Below are 14,825 nucleotides of genomic sequence, written 5' to 3'. Positions count from 1 at the left end.
CGTTGAGTGGTGAGCTGAGGTGCGACGGGAGTGTCAAAAACTGCACTGAGAATGATAAGTAGTGACTAGTATTTGATTTCAATGATCGGACATAAAATCAAGAAACGTGACACAAACTACAGGAAAGCAGTACCTGTCCAAGAAAAGCTAGCAGTTACATTACGTTTTTTGACTACTGGTGATTCGTACACAAGTTTCGGTTATTTGTTTAAAATCTCAAAATCAACCATTTCACTGTTTGTTCTTGAAGTTTGTAAGTTTGCGTGGAGGGGGACAGTTCTCCACTAGTTTCCTACAAGTTACTAGCGCAAAGCGCGCTGCAACAAATCTTTCACTTTTAGTCAACTTTTTTGATCTTTACCGATACTCCGCGGGAAACCAAAATTTAGTGGAAGATTTGTCTCTCCACAAGTGGAAGACAGAAAAAGCTGTATTTTGTAGAAAAAGCAACAAATTGCCGCAACTTGTGGAAAACTTAGTGGAAGACTTTGGTATAAACGCAGCTTTACGATTCAGAACAACCATGTAATATTTCCGGATGATATTAATTTTCAAACAGATTCGCAATTTTTTAATGTGTAGCAAAATGAATACTGTTTTTGAAAGCAGATGAAAGAGTCCTTAGATTTTAATATAACAAACGGATATAATACGTAATAAATATTAAAATTTTGATTTAACCCCTCCAGCTTTTGAGGGTCATATATGACCGGGCGTCCATATTTTATAAAAGTATTTTTATCTTTTTACTCTCATGCGGAAATTCATAATCTTTTTGACGTTAGAAAGAGAAATAATAATTCTTTTCAGTTTGCCTCAAATATTTATATTGGAATCCATTAATAAAACCCTAAAAATAGCCAAAATGAAAAATTCAAATTTCGCGCCGCTATAGTAACAATCGTTTTAACTTTCAAAATGATTTCTTATTATGTGAACGAGATTAAAGTGAAGGTACAGTTTTCTTATAAATTCCCAAAACAAAACGAATGTGTTTTCGAAATATCGAGTTCTCTCAACTTTTCTATCATTGGAGTAAAAAATTAAGTAAAAATGTGGTCAGCGTTTTTGACAACATTTTTACGTTTGATATTAAAATTTTACTGTTTAGAAATAGTAATATTTATTTTAAATGCATACACCGGAAAGATAATTGTATCTAGTTTCTAATACAGTATTTGTTTTTAGGGAAAATTAAAAAAAATAAGATATGTAATAGCGCTTATTTTTCATAAGCAATAATTATTAGCATGAAACATTGAATTATTTCGCGGATAAGAGATAAGCCGCCATAGCTCAGTGGTCAGAGCTGTCGACCGGAAATCGAAAGGACACGGGTTCAAGTCCCGTTGGCGTCATGTATCTTTTATCAGGAGATTTTTCAATGTGGATGAGTGTTTCAGGCTAATAATTATTGCTTATAAAAAATAATTGTTACCCTTTGTGCTATGCATAAAAAATGTTGCTTAAACATTAGTTTACCAAAAAATAATGATGTAATAGCGCATTTGAAATACATAGACAAAATTGCAAACTGAAGAAATGTGATGTAAGTACTGAAGGGTTAAAAAACACACTATTTATTTTTATATCTCTATGAAAAAAATAGTGGTTTTGTTACTTACCATTTGTTTTTTTTGTTATATGTATTAAATTGTTTGGAAGTAAATAGTATACTTTTGGATGCAAATATACAGCGTTGTATTGCCTCTTTCGAACACTGCTTAAGTCATATACATCACCATAATACAAAAAGAGATAGAACGAATTTTATGAGTCGGTCTCAGTTTGAGCTGTAAAGCACACAAAAATAGAAGAAGAGTTAACTAAACTGAAATATTTAATTGACTGCGGAAATGGCTGCGTTTTTACATATTGGTACAATTCAACAACAATAGTGATGAGATGCCGACATTTTACACTGTGTTCTTCAAAGTGGTTTACTTTATGAATAAAAACGTCTCAAAAATTACTATATTCGTCAGTAACCGGATAACTCAACACAATGACAATTCAATACACATTTAAAGAGTTATATAAAGTCATGAAAGGTGATGAAACAAAAACTGGGTTATGGGCCTTGTACACGTTTGCCCAACGCATTGGGCCAAATCGTCATTTAGGCGGCAAATCGAAAATGGCGCATTTTAAATCTTTAGAGAAAAATTATTCGTCAACGTAAAAATAAAATAAATATACCTTCCATTATTGTTATTATTTTCGAGAATAAAAAAAAACCATGAAAATACCTATTCTGCGTTGGTCATTTGATCTTTTTTTATTGTGAATACCGCACAAGAGTCCCAAATGCTCAGAACAGTCTGGAGCCAGTGAAACTACGGTATCCCTAATTGGGGTATGTTGTGAGGCTGAAGGTAGTGGAGAGGGGAAGGAGTTGGGGGAGAGTAAAGTGCGGAGTACCTGCCTATTCCGATCTGATCACCAAACACGGCTAAAGCCATTTCAAGCAACGTTTCTGGATGCTGGTCTTACACCAGGGCGATACTGGATGTATCTTCCACTATGGAACATGTGTCAAGTATTATTTTTAAATGAATAAATTGTAAAATAATACAAATTCATCAAATAAATTTACTTGCTCACGCCGGGATTTGAAGTTAATCTTACTCCTCCACTACGGAGGCTGTCAAATCTAAATGGATGTGGAAATTATAGCAACTGCGACAATTTATTTGTACAGCACGTTTAATTATTAATCATCGTAATTCATAAACGTAAATAATCAACACGACTGCCTCCGCTGAATGTGTATTGCGAAATGGAGACACGGCCAACGTGTGATCGAAGAACGACAATAATCGGATTGACCGGCCATCATTCGCGGCCTACGCATGCAATGGCCATGTCGCTAATAAATAGGTTATGTAGGTTAGGTTAGTTATTTCACAGTTTTATAATGGCTTTTTAATGGCGTGTGTGTTGAATTTTCATTGTGTTTAGTTATCATGGAACCATACAAATAAACTCCACATTCCCGACGACCTGAGATTAGTCTAATATGATTTAAGATTTTCAAGGCCAAATGTATTTTTGTTATTTGTTTTTGGCGTATTATGCTGTGTTGCGCTAACTCCTTCTTTAGCCAACGTTTCGGACAATGTTGCAGGACACATCTGTCCTGATGATGGACACTGTGAAATTGTCCGAAACGTTGGCTATAGAAGAAGTTAGCGCAACACAGCATAACATCCCAAAAACAAATAACAAAAATGAGATTAGTCTGTTATAATAAATATATTCTATTCTGGCGTTAACCTATATAAAAGTTACACTCTAAACTGCCTAAAGCCATTGGGAACATGAGGCTGAAGCAAATGTGGAGGGAAGGAGATGGGAAAAGGGTAAACTTTTAGGATAGCTGGCAACACTTAATACAAATATTTTTTTGAAATAACACTTTTTGAACATTTTTTTAACTTTAAAAGCCAACTATTTACATTGGGATGAAAGAAAATTATTGCATTTAAAATTAGAATTACGTGAAATGAGATTTAATCTTTTATGGGACGACTGCATTGATGTATTATGACGACTGGTATATTGACGTTTAAAAATAATTTCTGTCAATACTATGATATTTTGGTATGTCAGTATTCCTGATATTTCATATTAAGGTGATGCACCACAATGTGTAACATTTGAACTCGGGCCGCTAACAATAACACTCCTTATATAGATGGCGATAAGGTTTAAATTCCCGCTTAACAACAGTTGCCTGTTATGATTTACGCAAGAAACAAACATCGCCAAAAAGTGTGTTTTATTTTATTTTGCGAAGTTCAGGCACAGATAGTTAAATGTTTTATAAAGAACTTTTGCCACGTTATTTTATTATTATTATTAAATTATTTCCTTAAATATAAAATAAGTTTTTAGGCAAGTTTTTTTTAAAATAAAAAATTACTTTTTAAGTAAAAAAAAGCTTTTTTAAACTTTGAACAGGATCATTAAACTATATTGGAACACTATAATATTACTATATTAAAAAGTCAATAAATTTTTTTATTATTTATTTGGTGAAATAGTGTTTGATCATGTTCAAGAACATGGACATATTTACATTGCAGAAAAAAAAATTGCAAACTTTTACTAGGATACAGTAACCATTTATTTACAAAAACATAAATAAACCCAACTCTATGACTATGTAATAATATCATTGAAAAATTATGAAAACATAATTAATATTTCCATTAGGAGCTTTCGATATGGTGTTCCCAGAACACTAAATTTTAGTTACAAACTTACTCTGAACACAGTTACAGACACATTAACCCTGAGGGGGAAATGTTTTTAGACCTTTCACTGTATGTAATAGAACTGCTTAATGCATGTTTTAAAATGACTGAAAAACTTCTATATTTATTACAAGAAATATTGCTTCAAAATTAACTATTTGTTAATTCATAATTCAATAACTATAATACAATGGAATTTTGTCTGTGACTGCATTGTTATTTTTTTCCAATGTTGCCAGTGACATCATCACCAGGAACCACAGATAATTTTCTTTGCTTCTAAATAAATGCATACTGGATTTTATCCAACTTATTTAATTTATCTACCAACAGAGTTAAACTGGCAACACTACAAACACTAACTTGTGTGCATGTGAAAAAGCAAAAAAAATAATTGTATGTAGGTAGATACCTATCTACCTAATGGTATAGAAAAAAAAATGTATTAGCCAATTAGCAGGAATGAGCCTGCATGTTGCGTTTCCTTCTGTTGCATATATGAATCCTATAATTTCTATACCCGCTATATCCGATTTTTTGACAAAATGATCTGAGTATGACATCTTGTTCACATTTTTGCGAGCAACAAGAGGAGCCTAAAATTGAGTTTCAAAACCCTCCTTATCATGACCAAAAACCATGTTAAAACTGCGAGTGAGAAACCAAATCCGCTATATCATACAGAAAGTCACTATCAAAACCCGCTATATCGGATTCAACGAATCACAAGCAGTTATTTTGCCAAAATACAATATGGCCGCCGCTCTGACGCTACGCTCGTGTGTCAAAATGATCTACGCGTGAGTTTCTAAACCCGCCATGTCGCCTCAGTTGACTTTCAAAATCACGAAGTGAGTATCAAAATCCGCTATATCCATTTTATTTATCGAAATTACTTAATTATTGCTAGACATATATAGAAAAATAAATGCTTTTCGAAATTTTATTACTCCAATTCATTATATAAAAAATTTTAATGCATTTACTTATGTACGCTAGAGATGTGACAGTTTTTTGCGGTTTTCTCCAAATCAATGAAAGTTGATATAGCGGGTATAGAAATTACACGACTCATATGTATAGCACCAAATAGCCTATAATATTAATAATACATCCAACTCCAGTAAAATATTGGCAGTATCAACAACGCTGGCCGTTAGAGGTGCTAGTGTAGAATATTGATGTTGACCATGAACCATGACATTCCTTTCAATGGTGGCCGTGTTTTGCGCTTTCTAATTTGTATTTTGATTAATTTCGATAAAACTTATAAAAATATCCCAAAATGTAGATACTTTTTGTGCAGTTTACGGATATAATTACGCCTTTTGCATCTAATCCTAGAAAACACTTCCTTGCAAATAGAGTAGTGGATGCTTGGAACAAACTCCCACAACATGTCATCGATGCAACAAATATAAATCAATTCAAAGCTCTATTGGATTCACATTTGGAGAGAAGAAAGGACTTAGTTCAAACTTAAAACAACTCAATTACTGTCAAAATTGTTGTGAAATCAGATATGAGCGCATCAGCAGAATGCTGCCTGCTCATTACATAATTATAATAATAATAATTACAAAAAACCAAAACACTCCAAGTCATTTTTCAGGTTGCCAAAAAACTTTGATAGGTTAGTTATAGGTAATTGTGGGAATCGAATTGAAATAATAACAAATAATTAATTACAATAATAAATACCCTATAATATTATTTAGTCATGATTAATGCATACATAAATAAAATTAATAACAGTAATTGTTGTATTTATGAAGCAAAAAAGTGAAATCAACAAATAATAAATGAAAGTATTTAATTACCTATCTGACCCATCAAAGACATAGTTAATAGCCGCTTTAATATTTTTTTATGTATGAGTAAAAAAAAAGCAGTAAGATCGTATGTAGGTTACATAATTTTTTTTTCTATTCTCCAATTTATTAACGTAAAATAAAGAATGTATTTCACACAAAATCCAATCAAAATGTATGAAAGAAAACCAAAACACACAACCACGCCACTAGTGTAGCGTGCTGCCATCAAAATGTATGATATTATTAATATTATAGACAATTTTATAATATTGACAATGTTTGATTTTTAATTAGTCTAAGATAACTGTTTATAGCCAATCGATTTTTTAATGTTAAACATCAAACAAACTCATGCATCACGCACATTTGAAATTACAGTCCATATTTAGTTAGATATTAAAAAACATATTAATTCTCACAAGGTGTTTGTTCTAGGCACATCGGACAATATGCAGTGAATTTGTAGACATTTATTTTATATTTCAATGGGGATAGAAGGGCTATGACAAGACACCAAATACCCCACTTAATTGTAGACTTATAATTTTTTACACACATCATATATCGTGGACATCCATCGGCAAAAAATGTTAACTCTAAAATCGTTGTTTTGAGAAAACAAGCATTTAAGTTTTGTACCAACTTCACCCTTTTTTTATCAAGTTCAATGACAGTTTGTGTTGATATAAAAATATAATATCATGAAGTGTGTTCAATCAAGAATATCCTTTTCATTTATTTCTGTTTGATTTTACTTACGTGTATAAGTTTATTTCCAAAATGGTATAAATTAGTGAATTTTACCAGATGTTTTTATTTTGGCACAAAACACCGCATTTTGTCATTTAAGTACTTGTTTCAAATTAACTGCTTCACTTTCCCATTTTGCATTACAACTGCTTATGATCTGCTTTAAAAAAATAATATTACACTCAAATTGACAAACGCGAAACGCCTAAAGCCAAAAACAATTAAGTTAATTGAAAGTTTTCTGCCAGAAATGATAAGGGCAAATACAATAGACATATAATAAGGCAAATCAATGAAACGTTTTTTTTCCACTGTAAAGTATTAATTTCGACTTAACGTTAAATTAATTTTTTAAATAATAGAAAATTTAACACGACTTAGCGTGTACTGCCAGTTTGTAGAGCGTAAATGACTTCTACTGCATTATTAGGTCAAAATTCTGACTTAACGTTTTTTACCAGTATGCCCAAGATGTTATGAGCAGGAAAATGGGAAATGTCCAATTGTCATAGACATATGAATATTAGTAGACCTGCCCTAAGTGATTAAAAGCGTATTATTCCCCACTCCCCATACCGGTTCCATTGGAGCCGGCTGTGCTCGCGTATGGCCTCAAGTGAATTTAGAAAACGCCCAATTGTCGTATTACATTCCATATATAAGCATTATTTTACTTTATTTTAACCATATTCACATCGTATAATATGGATCAGTTGTAGAAACATATACATCACATCGTCTGGACGCAAAACAAAAAGCTGGTTGGTTGCTGGGAAGTAAATTATGAACATTTATAAAAGTGTCTTAACTAAATACGTAAACGAAATATTCGACTCTGAAAATAGAAGAAATTTATTTTGCCGAATTTGGACTTCGCAAATTTGTTCATAACGTGGCGAGTAATTTGCGCTCCCATGTAAAAATGTCTATTCATTCAAAAGCAGATTTTACTTTTAAGAACTAAATGGTGATATTATAATGCGAGATGCCTATATACTGTCAGATTGATTTATTGACGAATCACAGTCAGCTTTACCCCCTTCGTTCTTCAACAGTTGATTTTACCCCTCATCTTTAATTTCTAGTCTATATATTCATATGTCTGTGCCAATTGTGAAATTATCAGGAATGTACGAAGCTATTGAAAGTTAAAATTAATCAATTTGTTGTGTAATTCAACCTAGTCTTATATTCAAAGATAATAATTTTTTCTCAGTCTTACATCAGTGGAACAATAAGTAGTGGTAGTTCAAGATACCACACGGCAGAACAGATGTTCAAGCACAGCATAGCATGACAAGTGAAATGGTGCCATTGAATGAAATTCATAAAACAGTAGATATATTTAATTTCGTTTTAAATAACCGTAAAACTTTTGTTGTATGCATAAAATTCTTCCCAAATTTTAAGAATGTTAAAATAAGAAATCTTGTGTGTACTGAAAATGGATGATTAATCAGTCGTACAATAATTTGAATATTTCAAAACCTGTAGCCTGGGAGCCACGTAATAATAAAATGTCCTTGCGATGTTTGACTTAAAATATTTGTAATTCTATTCTACCAAATTACTAAAAATATATCACGTTAATCACAAATAATTGTCATAAATACTGAAACACAAAAACCTGACACCTTGTTTAGCAGTGCATAAAAACATAAAATTCTAAAGCAACACGCACAAATAATAAATAAAATCAAAAAGGTTTACAAAAAAACACATTAAACATCATGATATTACACATAAAACAACAGATTATTTAGTAAAAAAAATTGATCTAAGGCCATTCGTACACGAAGATACTTATAAGCGACTCGAGTTTTGTGCGAATAGCATACTCGTCAGTATCTGCCATACTATTTATCTAGTGTTCATATACGATGCGACGTGTCCACTATGGGTTTGATGTCAGTTGCACGCTACTGACAGTGCTGGTAGCACGTTACGCGAGTTGCATTTGCACCTACTACTCGTTTGACGGAAATGACATCCGAACATGATTTGAATGTTAAATTTGTTCTGAAGGTGGGAAAATATGCATTATTAATTGTTTTTGTGTTTAATTCGTAGAACTCCATTTAACTTTTTAAAAATTTAATGTAGATCAAATTTAATAATTTAATGTTTATATAAATATAATTTTTCCAGAATAGGTTAGAAAGGATTTAGCAGAGAAGGCGTAGATTTGAGATTGGAAAGAGAGTCGATTTGACATCATTCTCATGTATTTCCTTGGTGGCGACGAATACCCTACAATTAATACATTCTCATGTATTTCCTTGGCGGCGACGAATACCCTACAATTAATACATTCTCATGTATTTCCTTGGCGGCGACGAATACCCTACAATTAATATTTATTTTGTTGTACGGGTGAACCCAAAATCTTCTTTTAGATCGTTTTTTATGCTTGTAAATATAAAGAAGAATACTATTGTGTTCGTCGCTAGAGTCAATTGACATTGTATTGATTCCACGGCTGCACTCGAAAAAATGATCAACTTCAGTATAATTCGTACATCGACTTGTACGGAAACCAGCTTTTAAGAGTAGCATATCGATAGGTTACTTGTGGTTGCTTCACAGTCACGTGGCTTGGAAGTATCTCTATGTACGAAGGGCCTTAGCTTAAAAAAAATACACAATAGCCAAAGTTACGGCATCAAGATGTGATTGCTACGGTGATGGTTTTCACTATGAATTATTTTCTATAAATAACTATTTTGCATTTACAATATGTACACATGACGGCCTCGTGGTTGAGGGGTAAGGCTCTCGACTCGCAAGCCGGAGATAGCGGGTTCAAATCCCGACATGCGCAGAGCGCAAGTCAATTGTGTTTGATTAATTTGTGTAATTTCACAATTTACTCATATAAAATAATGTATAGTATATTTGCAGCACATTCCAGAGTGGAAAATACTCTCAATATCGCCCTGGTGTGAGACCACCATTCAGAATTGAAACGTTGCTTGAAATGGCTTTGGCCGTGTTTGGGAACAGATCTGAAAAGCCAGGTACTTCTCCACCTTCTTCTTTTCCATATCCTTCCCCTCCCCACTACCTTCAGCCTCACAACATACCCCAATCGGGGATGCCATAGTCTCATTGGCTCCAGACGGTTGGGACTCTTGTGCGATATTCACATAAAACAAAATAAAAATAAAACTATGGCATGTAAAATATCTGACGTAGATTGGCCACAAAGAGATTACTTAATTATATTTTTATAATCAAATTTATGATTCAGAAACCCAGAGAAAGTATTGATAATTTTGTTTTATTAAAAAATAATATTAGGTACACAAATATGTATTACTCCAAGCAGACAATGTATAAGCCCCACAGATAAAATAACAAATAGAGCTTTATGTCATGCTTAATTGATGTAACCACAAATTGCCAAAACAGTGACAACCTTATCTCGCCATTCATTCCTACCCAGTCTCATTATCCGCTGGACCTTATTTGGCCAATTTGCAAACGCCCGCTAGCTCACTCTGGCCAAAATGTGGGCAGATATTTAAAAATATTTATTGGAATTATTTTGTAAGTTCCAGCGTGTTGGAATCTTCGATTAATCATAAAGCTAACTTAATAGTTACACACTCTAATAAAAGATGTCTCGCATCTCTTCTGACTTATTTGTTATTGATATTCCATGAACTGAAATTATTGAAATATTTTTTCTTACAAATCATTGATCATGTGTTTACATATTAAAAAATGCATGTTAGAATTTAAATTTATATCAGTGCTTATCAACTAGGCCATAGACAACACACAGAAGTCATAATATTGCTCCAAGAAGGTACCACAAACGGAAATTTTAAAGCAAATAATAAGCAGAATTCACGCTTTATAAATTTTTTCATGAATCTTAAAAATATGCAACAAACGATCAAATGTAGGTGCATTCAATGGCTCTCCAGCAATATAAGCACTTTATATGTCTCCTTATTAAAATTCGGAGACATAATTTTTTGAAAGATGGACGGAAATTTCCAAACCAAACACTTGAAAATTTCTGAGTTCTCAAGATTGATTATATAGCAGAACGCTCCAGTGGTTATTCCCAACTCAGTCAATTAAAAAGTCCCGTAAAGTCACATTCCCACCGCATGTATGAATTTCGTAGAATCTATAAAAAGGCTTTTATGGGATATAATATACATGCCCGATAGAAATAGAAGCCCAATGTTGAATCAACTTTAACTTTCATTCTATTCAATACCATGTCTACGGCAGTTGCTACGCATAAACCTCCCTCTGCGCACAAGTGTAGCACCATTGTTCATGTCCATTAAAAAAATGGAGTACAAATGGCATGATTCCGACATAATAATACTTTTAGAATATTATTTAAACTATTAACCCCTCCAACATTTTTGGGTTATAAATGACCGGATATTTATAACCCAAATCAGTATTTTTATCTTTTTTTCTATCATGCGGATATATGTAATTTTTTTGATATTAGAAATAGAAATAATAATTCTTTCCAGTTTGCCTTAAATATTTGGATGCAATTAATTAAATCCTAAAAATAGACAAAATGAATAATTCATATTTCGCATCGCTAACGTAACAATCAGTTTAACTGTATTAATTATTTATTATTAAGGTTTTCCTACTAATTCCCCAAAAAAACGAATGTGTTTTTGAAATATCGAGTTCTCTCAATTTTTCCACGATCGGAGTAAAAAATTAAGTAAATATGTAGTTAGCGTTTTTAACAACATTTTTCACGTTTGATATTAAAATGTTATTATTTAGAAATAGTAATGTTTATTTTAAATGCATACACCGGAAAGATTATTTTATCTAGTTTCTAAAACAGAATGTGCTTTTACGGAAAATTAAAAAATATGATGTATGTAGGGCATTTTACGTACTCAGAAAATATTGCAAACTGAACAAAAGTGTTGAAATTACTAAAGGGTTTGCCTCAGGAACATTAAATCAACCGAGTACAAGGACAGAAATAATATTTATAATTATATTATTTTATAATTCCATTATATTTCTTTTGTACCATGTTGGGGATATTCTGTGTTGAGAAAAGCGAGTTGAAGAATATTGTTGATGGAATATAATAATATGTCGATCGTGGAATTGACCGTCGACGACATAAAAATGAAGATTAAGAATATTTATTTATTTACAACATAATAAAATAAACAAATTAAACACTACGGACGGAATGTTTCATACAAATTTAAATGTAGCATTGTCATCAAATGGCCATCCAGCGCCATTATGGTTTTTTGAAATTTGAAAAGTCCCCATTAAACGCAGATTCTAGGTGCGTTTCAGCTTTCTATCAAATTGTAATAAGCTAAAAATTCAACAACAGGAGTTGTCCTCTTCTGCTGATCACAATTTATTCAAAAGCTGAGACAGTAAAGCAGAATCGGCATTTATAAATGCAAAGATGGCGGTACTCGTCAATAAAAGCTAGTGAATGTAGCTGTGCATCTTTTGACAGTTACTCATCAAAGTTTCGGCCATTTTGGACGCGCTGTTTTTAGTTGACAGTTTTTTTAGTGAGTCGATGTGTGTGTTTTTGTGAAAATGGAAAAAATTGAGTATCGAGCTGTTATCAAATTTTTATTTTTGAAAGGCAATACGCCTACGCAAATCAAAGATGAGTTGGACTCTGTGTATGGGGACTCTGCGCCATTATTTACCACAGTGAAATTTTGGGCAGCTGAATTTAAACGTGGCCGTAAGAGCTTGGGAGACGATGAACGTTCGGGAAGTCCAAAAACTGCAACTACTGACGATAACATTGCTAAACTTTCTCCAAATAGTGTTAGACGATCGCCGAATTAAAGTGAGAGAGATAGTAGAGGTTATGAAAATGTCCAAAGAACGTGTCTGTCACATATTAAATCAAGATTTAGACATGAGAAAGCTGTCCGCGTGTTGGGTGCCGCATTTGCTCATGTTAGACCAAAAACGTGTTCGAATGAACATTTCCAGATAATGGATACACCATTATACGCCTGAAACAAAAATACAGTCAAAACAGTGGACTGCAAAGGGGGAACCGGCTCCAAAAAAAAGAAAAACTGTTTTCTCGGCTGGGAAAGTGATGGCTACTGGTTTTTGGGATAGTCATGGAGTTATCTTAATTGATTGTCTTCAAAAAGGAAAAACTATTACAGGAGCATACTACGCATCATTACTTGACAATCTGAAGGCAGAAATTGCGGAAAAACGGCCACATTTGCAGAAAAAGAAAATCCTTTTTCACCAACACAACGCGTCGTCTCACACCTCAGCGGTTGCCATGGCAAAAATCCACAAATTACGATTCGAACTGCTTGACCATCCACCTTACTCACTAGATCTAGCCCCAAGCGACTTCTTTTTGTTCCCTAATCTAAAAACTGCACTTGGAGGACAGATTTTCGTCAAATGAGGAGGCAATCACCTTTGTGAACAATTATTTTGCAGAGAAAAACGCCGAGTACTATTTGGATGGGTTAGAGAGATGGGAGCATAGCTGGGAGAAGTGTGTAGAATTACAAGGAGACTATGTAGAAAAATAAATAAAAAACTTGAGAAAAAAACTCTTGTTTCATTGTTAGGTCGGAAACTTTTCAGACCACCCTCATATATCTTTAATATTATCAATGTGTTTGACGTTCGGCAGATATAAGCAAAAACAATCCTCACCCACCTAAATACTACAGAAAAGGTTTAAATACTCGCTGTACTTGAGTATTTAACAATAACAAAAATTTACTCCAAATTCCTTAATGCATACTACTTTCGGTCAAATAAATTTTAGGTACATTACAAAATGTGATACTCAAAGAAATTTCAAAAAGATTATAATTTGGATCAAAAGTAATAATAGGGCCTTTACCGGTGGTGTCCTCATACAATTTCGAAATTATTGATCTAACAAAAATATTGAGCGATTATATTATAATATAATGTAGGTATATTCATATGTATTTAAATTAACTTTTAAAATGAGTGCCTCAACACCGCCGCTGGCCTAGTGAGGTAGGTTTTGAGAAACCTCAACTTTTTCTATTTGTTACATACTACCTATTGTATTTATATTATTATTTTCTATTGTTAATTATATTTACGACCTAATTTATAAACAACTGTACACTATGAAGACATAAATATAAAGGTATTATTTGGTAATGTGAGCCTCATTTAACGGGAACCTTATAACTGTCAAAAAACAAAATGACGCTGAATGGCCGTTTGATGACTTTGTAACATGCGAATTTCTGCAAAACAACTGGGCCTTAAAAAAGACCTTTTCTTTGAAAGATTTGTTGTCTCTTTGAGCTCCACAAATACAAATGAATTGAAATGGAATAAAAACAGAGCAAGTGTGAGCAGAGAAACAATTCCTTTCTATCATACATAGATCATAGAATATACAAGATGGGAGAAGCTGGAATAACATAAAATTATTTTCTCTAATTATTGTTATTCTATCTGTGCTTTACACTAACAGTCAATAACTATTGACACTTCTCTCAGACCCAGAGTGTATATTTATTTCCTCTAATTATTGTTCTTTTATCTGTGGTTTACACTAAAAGTAAATAACTATTGACACTTCTCTCAGACCCAGAGTGTGTAAGGCGGCAGGAGTTTGTAACCAACTTATCAATTGCAATAACCCATTTACCACTAAAAACAAACTGTTTAATCCATAGAAGCCGGCAAGAAAAATCAATAAATAAAAATACATTTTTGTTAAGGTCAACATGAAGACAATACCATACTGCAACAGTGACATTTTGATTTTTGTGTGTAAAAAATTCAGTAGAAGTAATATCCAAAGGCAAAATAAATTTATAAAGTCAACACTGCAATTGCAGTGCTTTCTGACGTGCTTGGGCACAATTCTTCAACACTGCAATTGCAGGGGTTCGGCTCCTAAGGGTTAGCAGTCAAATAGTGCCCTCATGTATACATATATAACTGTCGATTTGAAGATAATTTGAGGACAAGAAATTAA

This window comes from Hesperophylax consimilis, chromosome 16, assembly GCF_061612785.1.
Source record: "Hesperophylax consimilis isolate HC1 chromosome 16, BYU_Hcon_1.0, whole genome shotgun sequence".
Taxonomy (NCBI): Eukaryota; Metazoa; Arthropoda; class Insecta; order Trichoptera; family Limnephilidae; genus Hesperophylax; species Hesperophylax consimilis.
The sequence above is the reverse complement of the archived record's forward strand: the minus strand, read 5'-3'. Positions refer to the sequence as shown.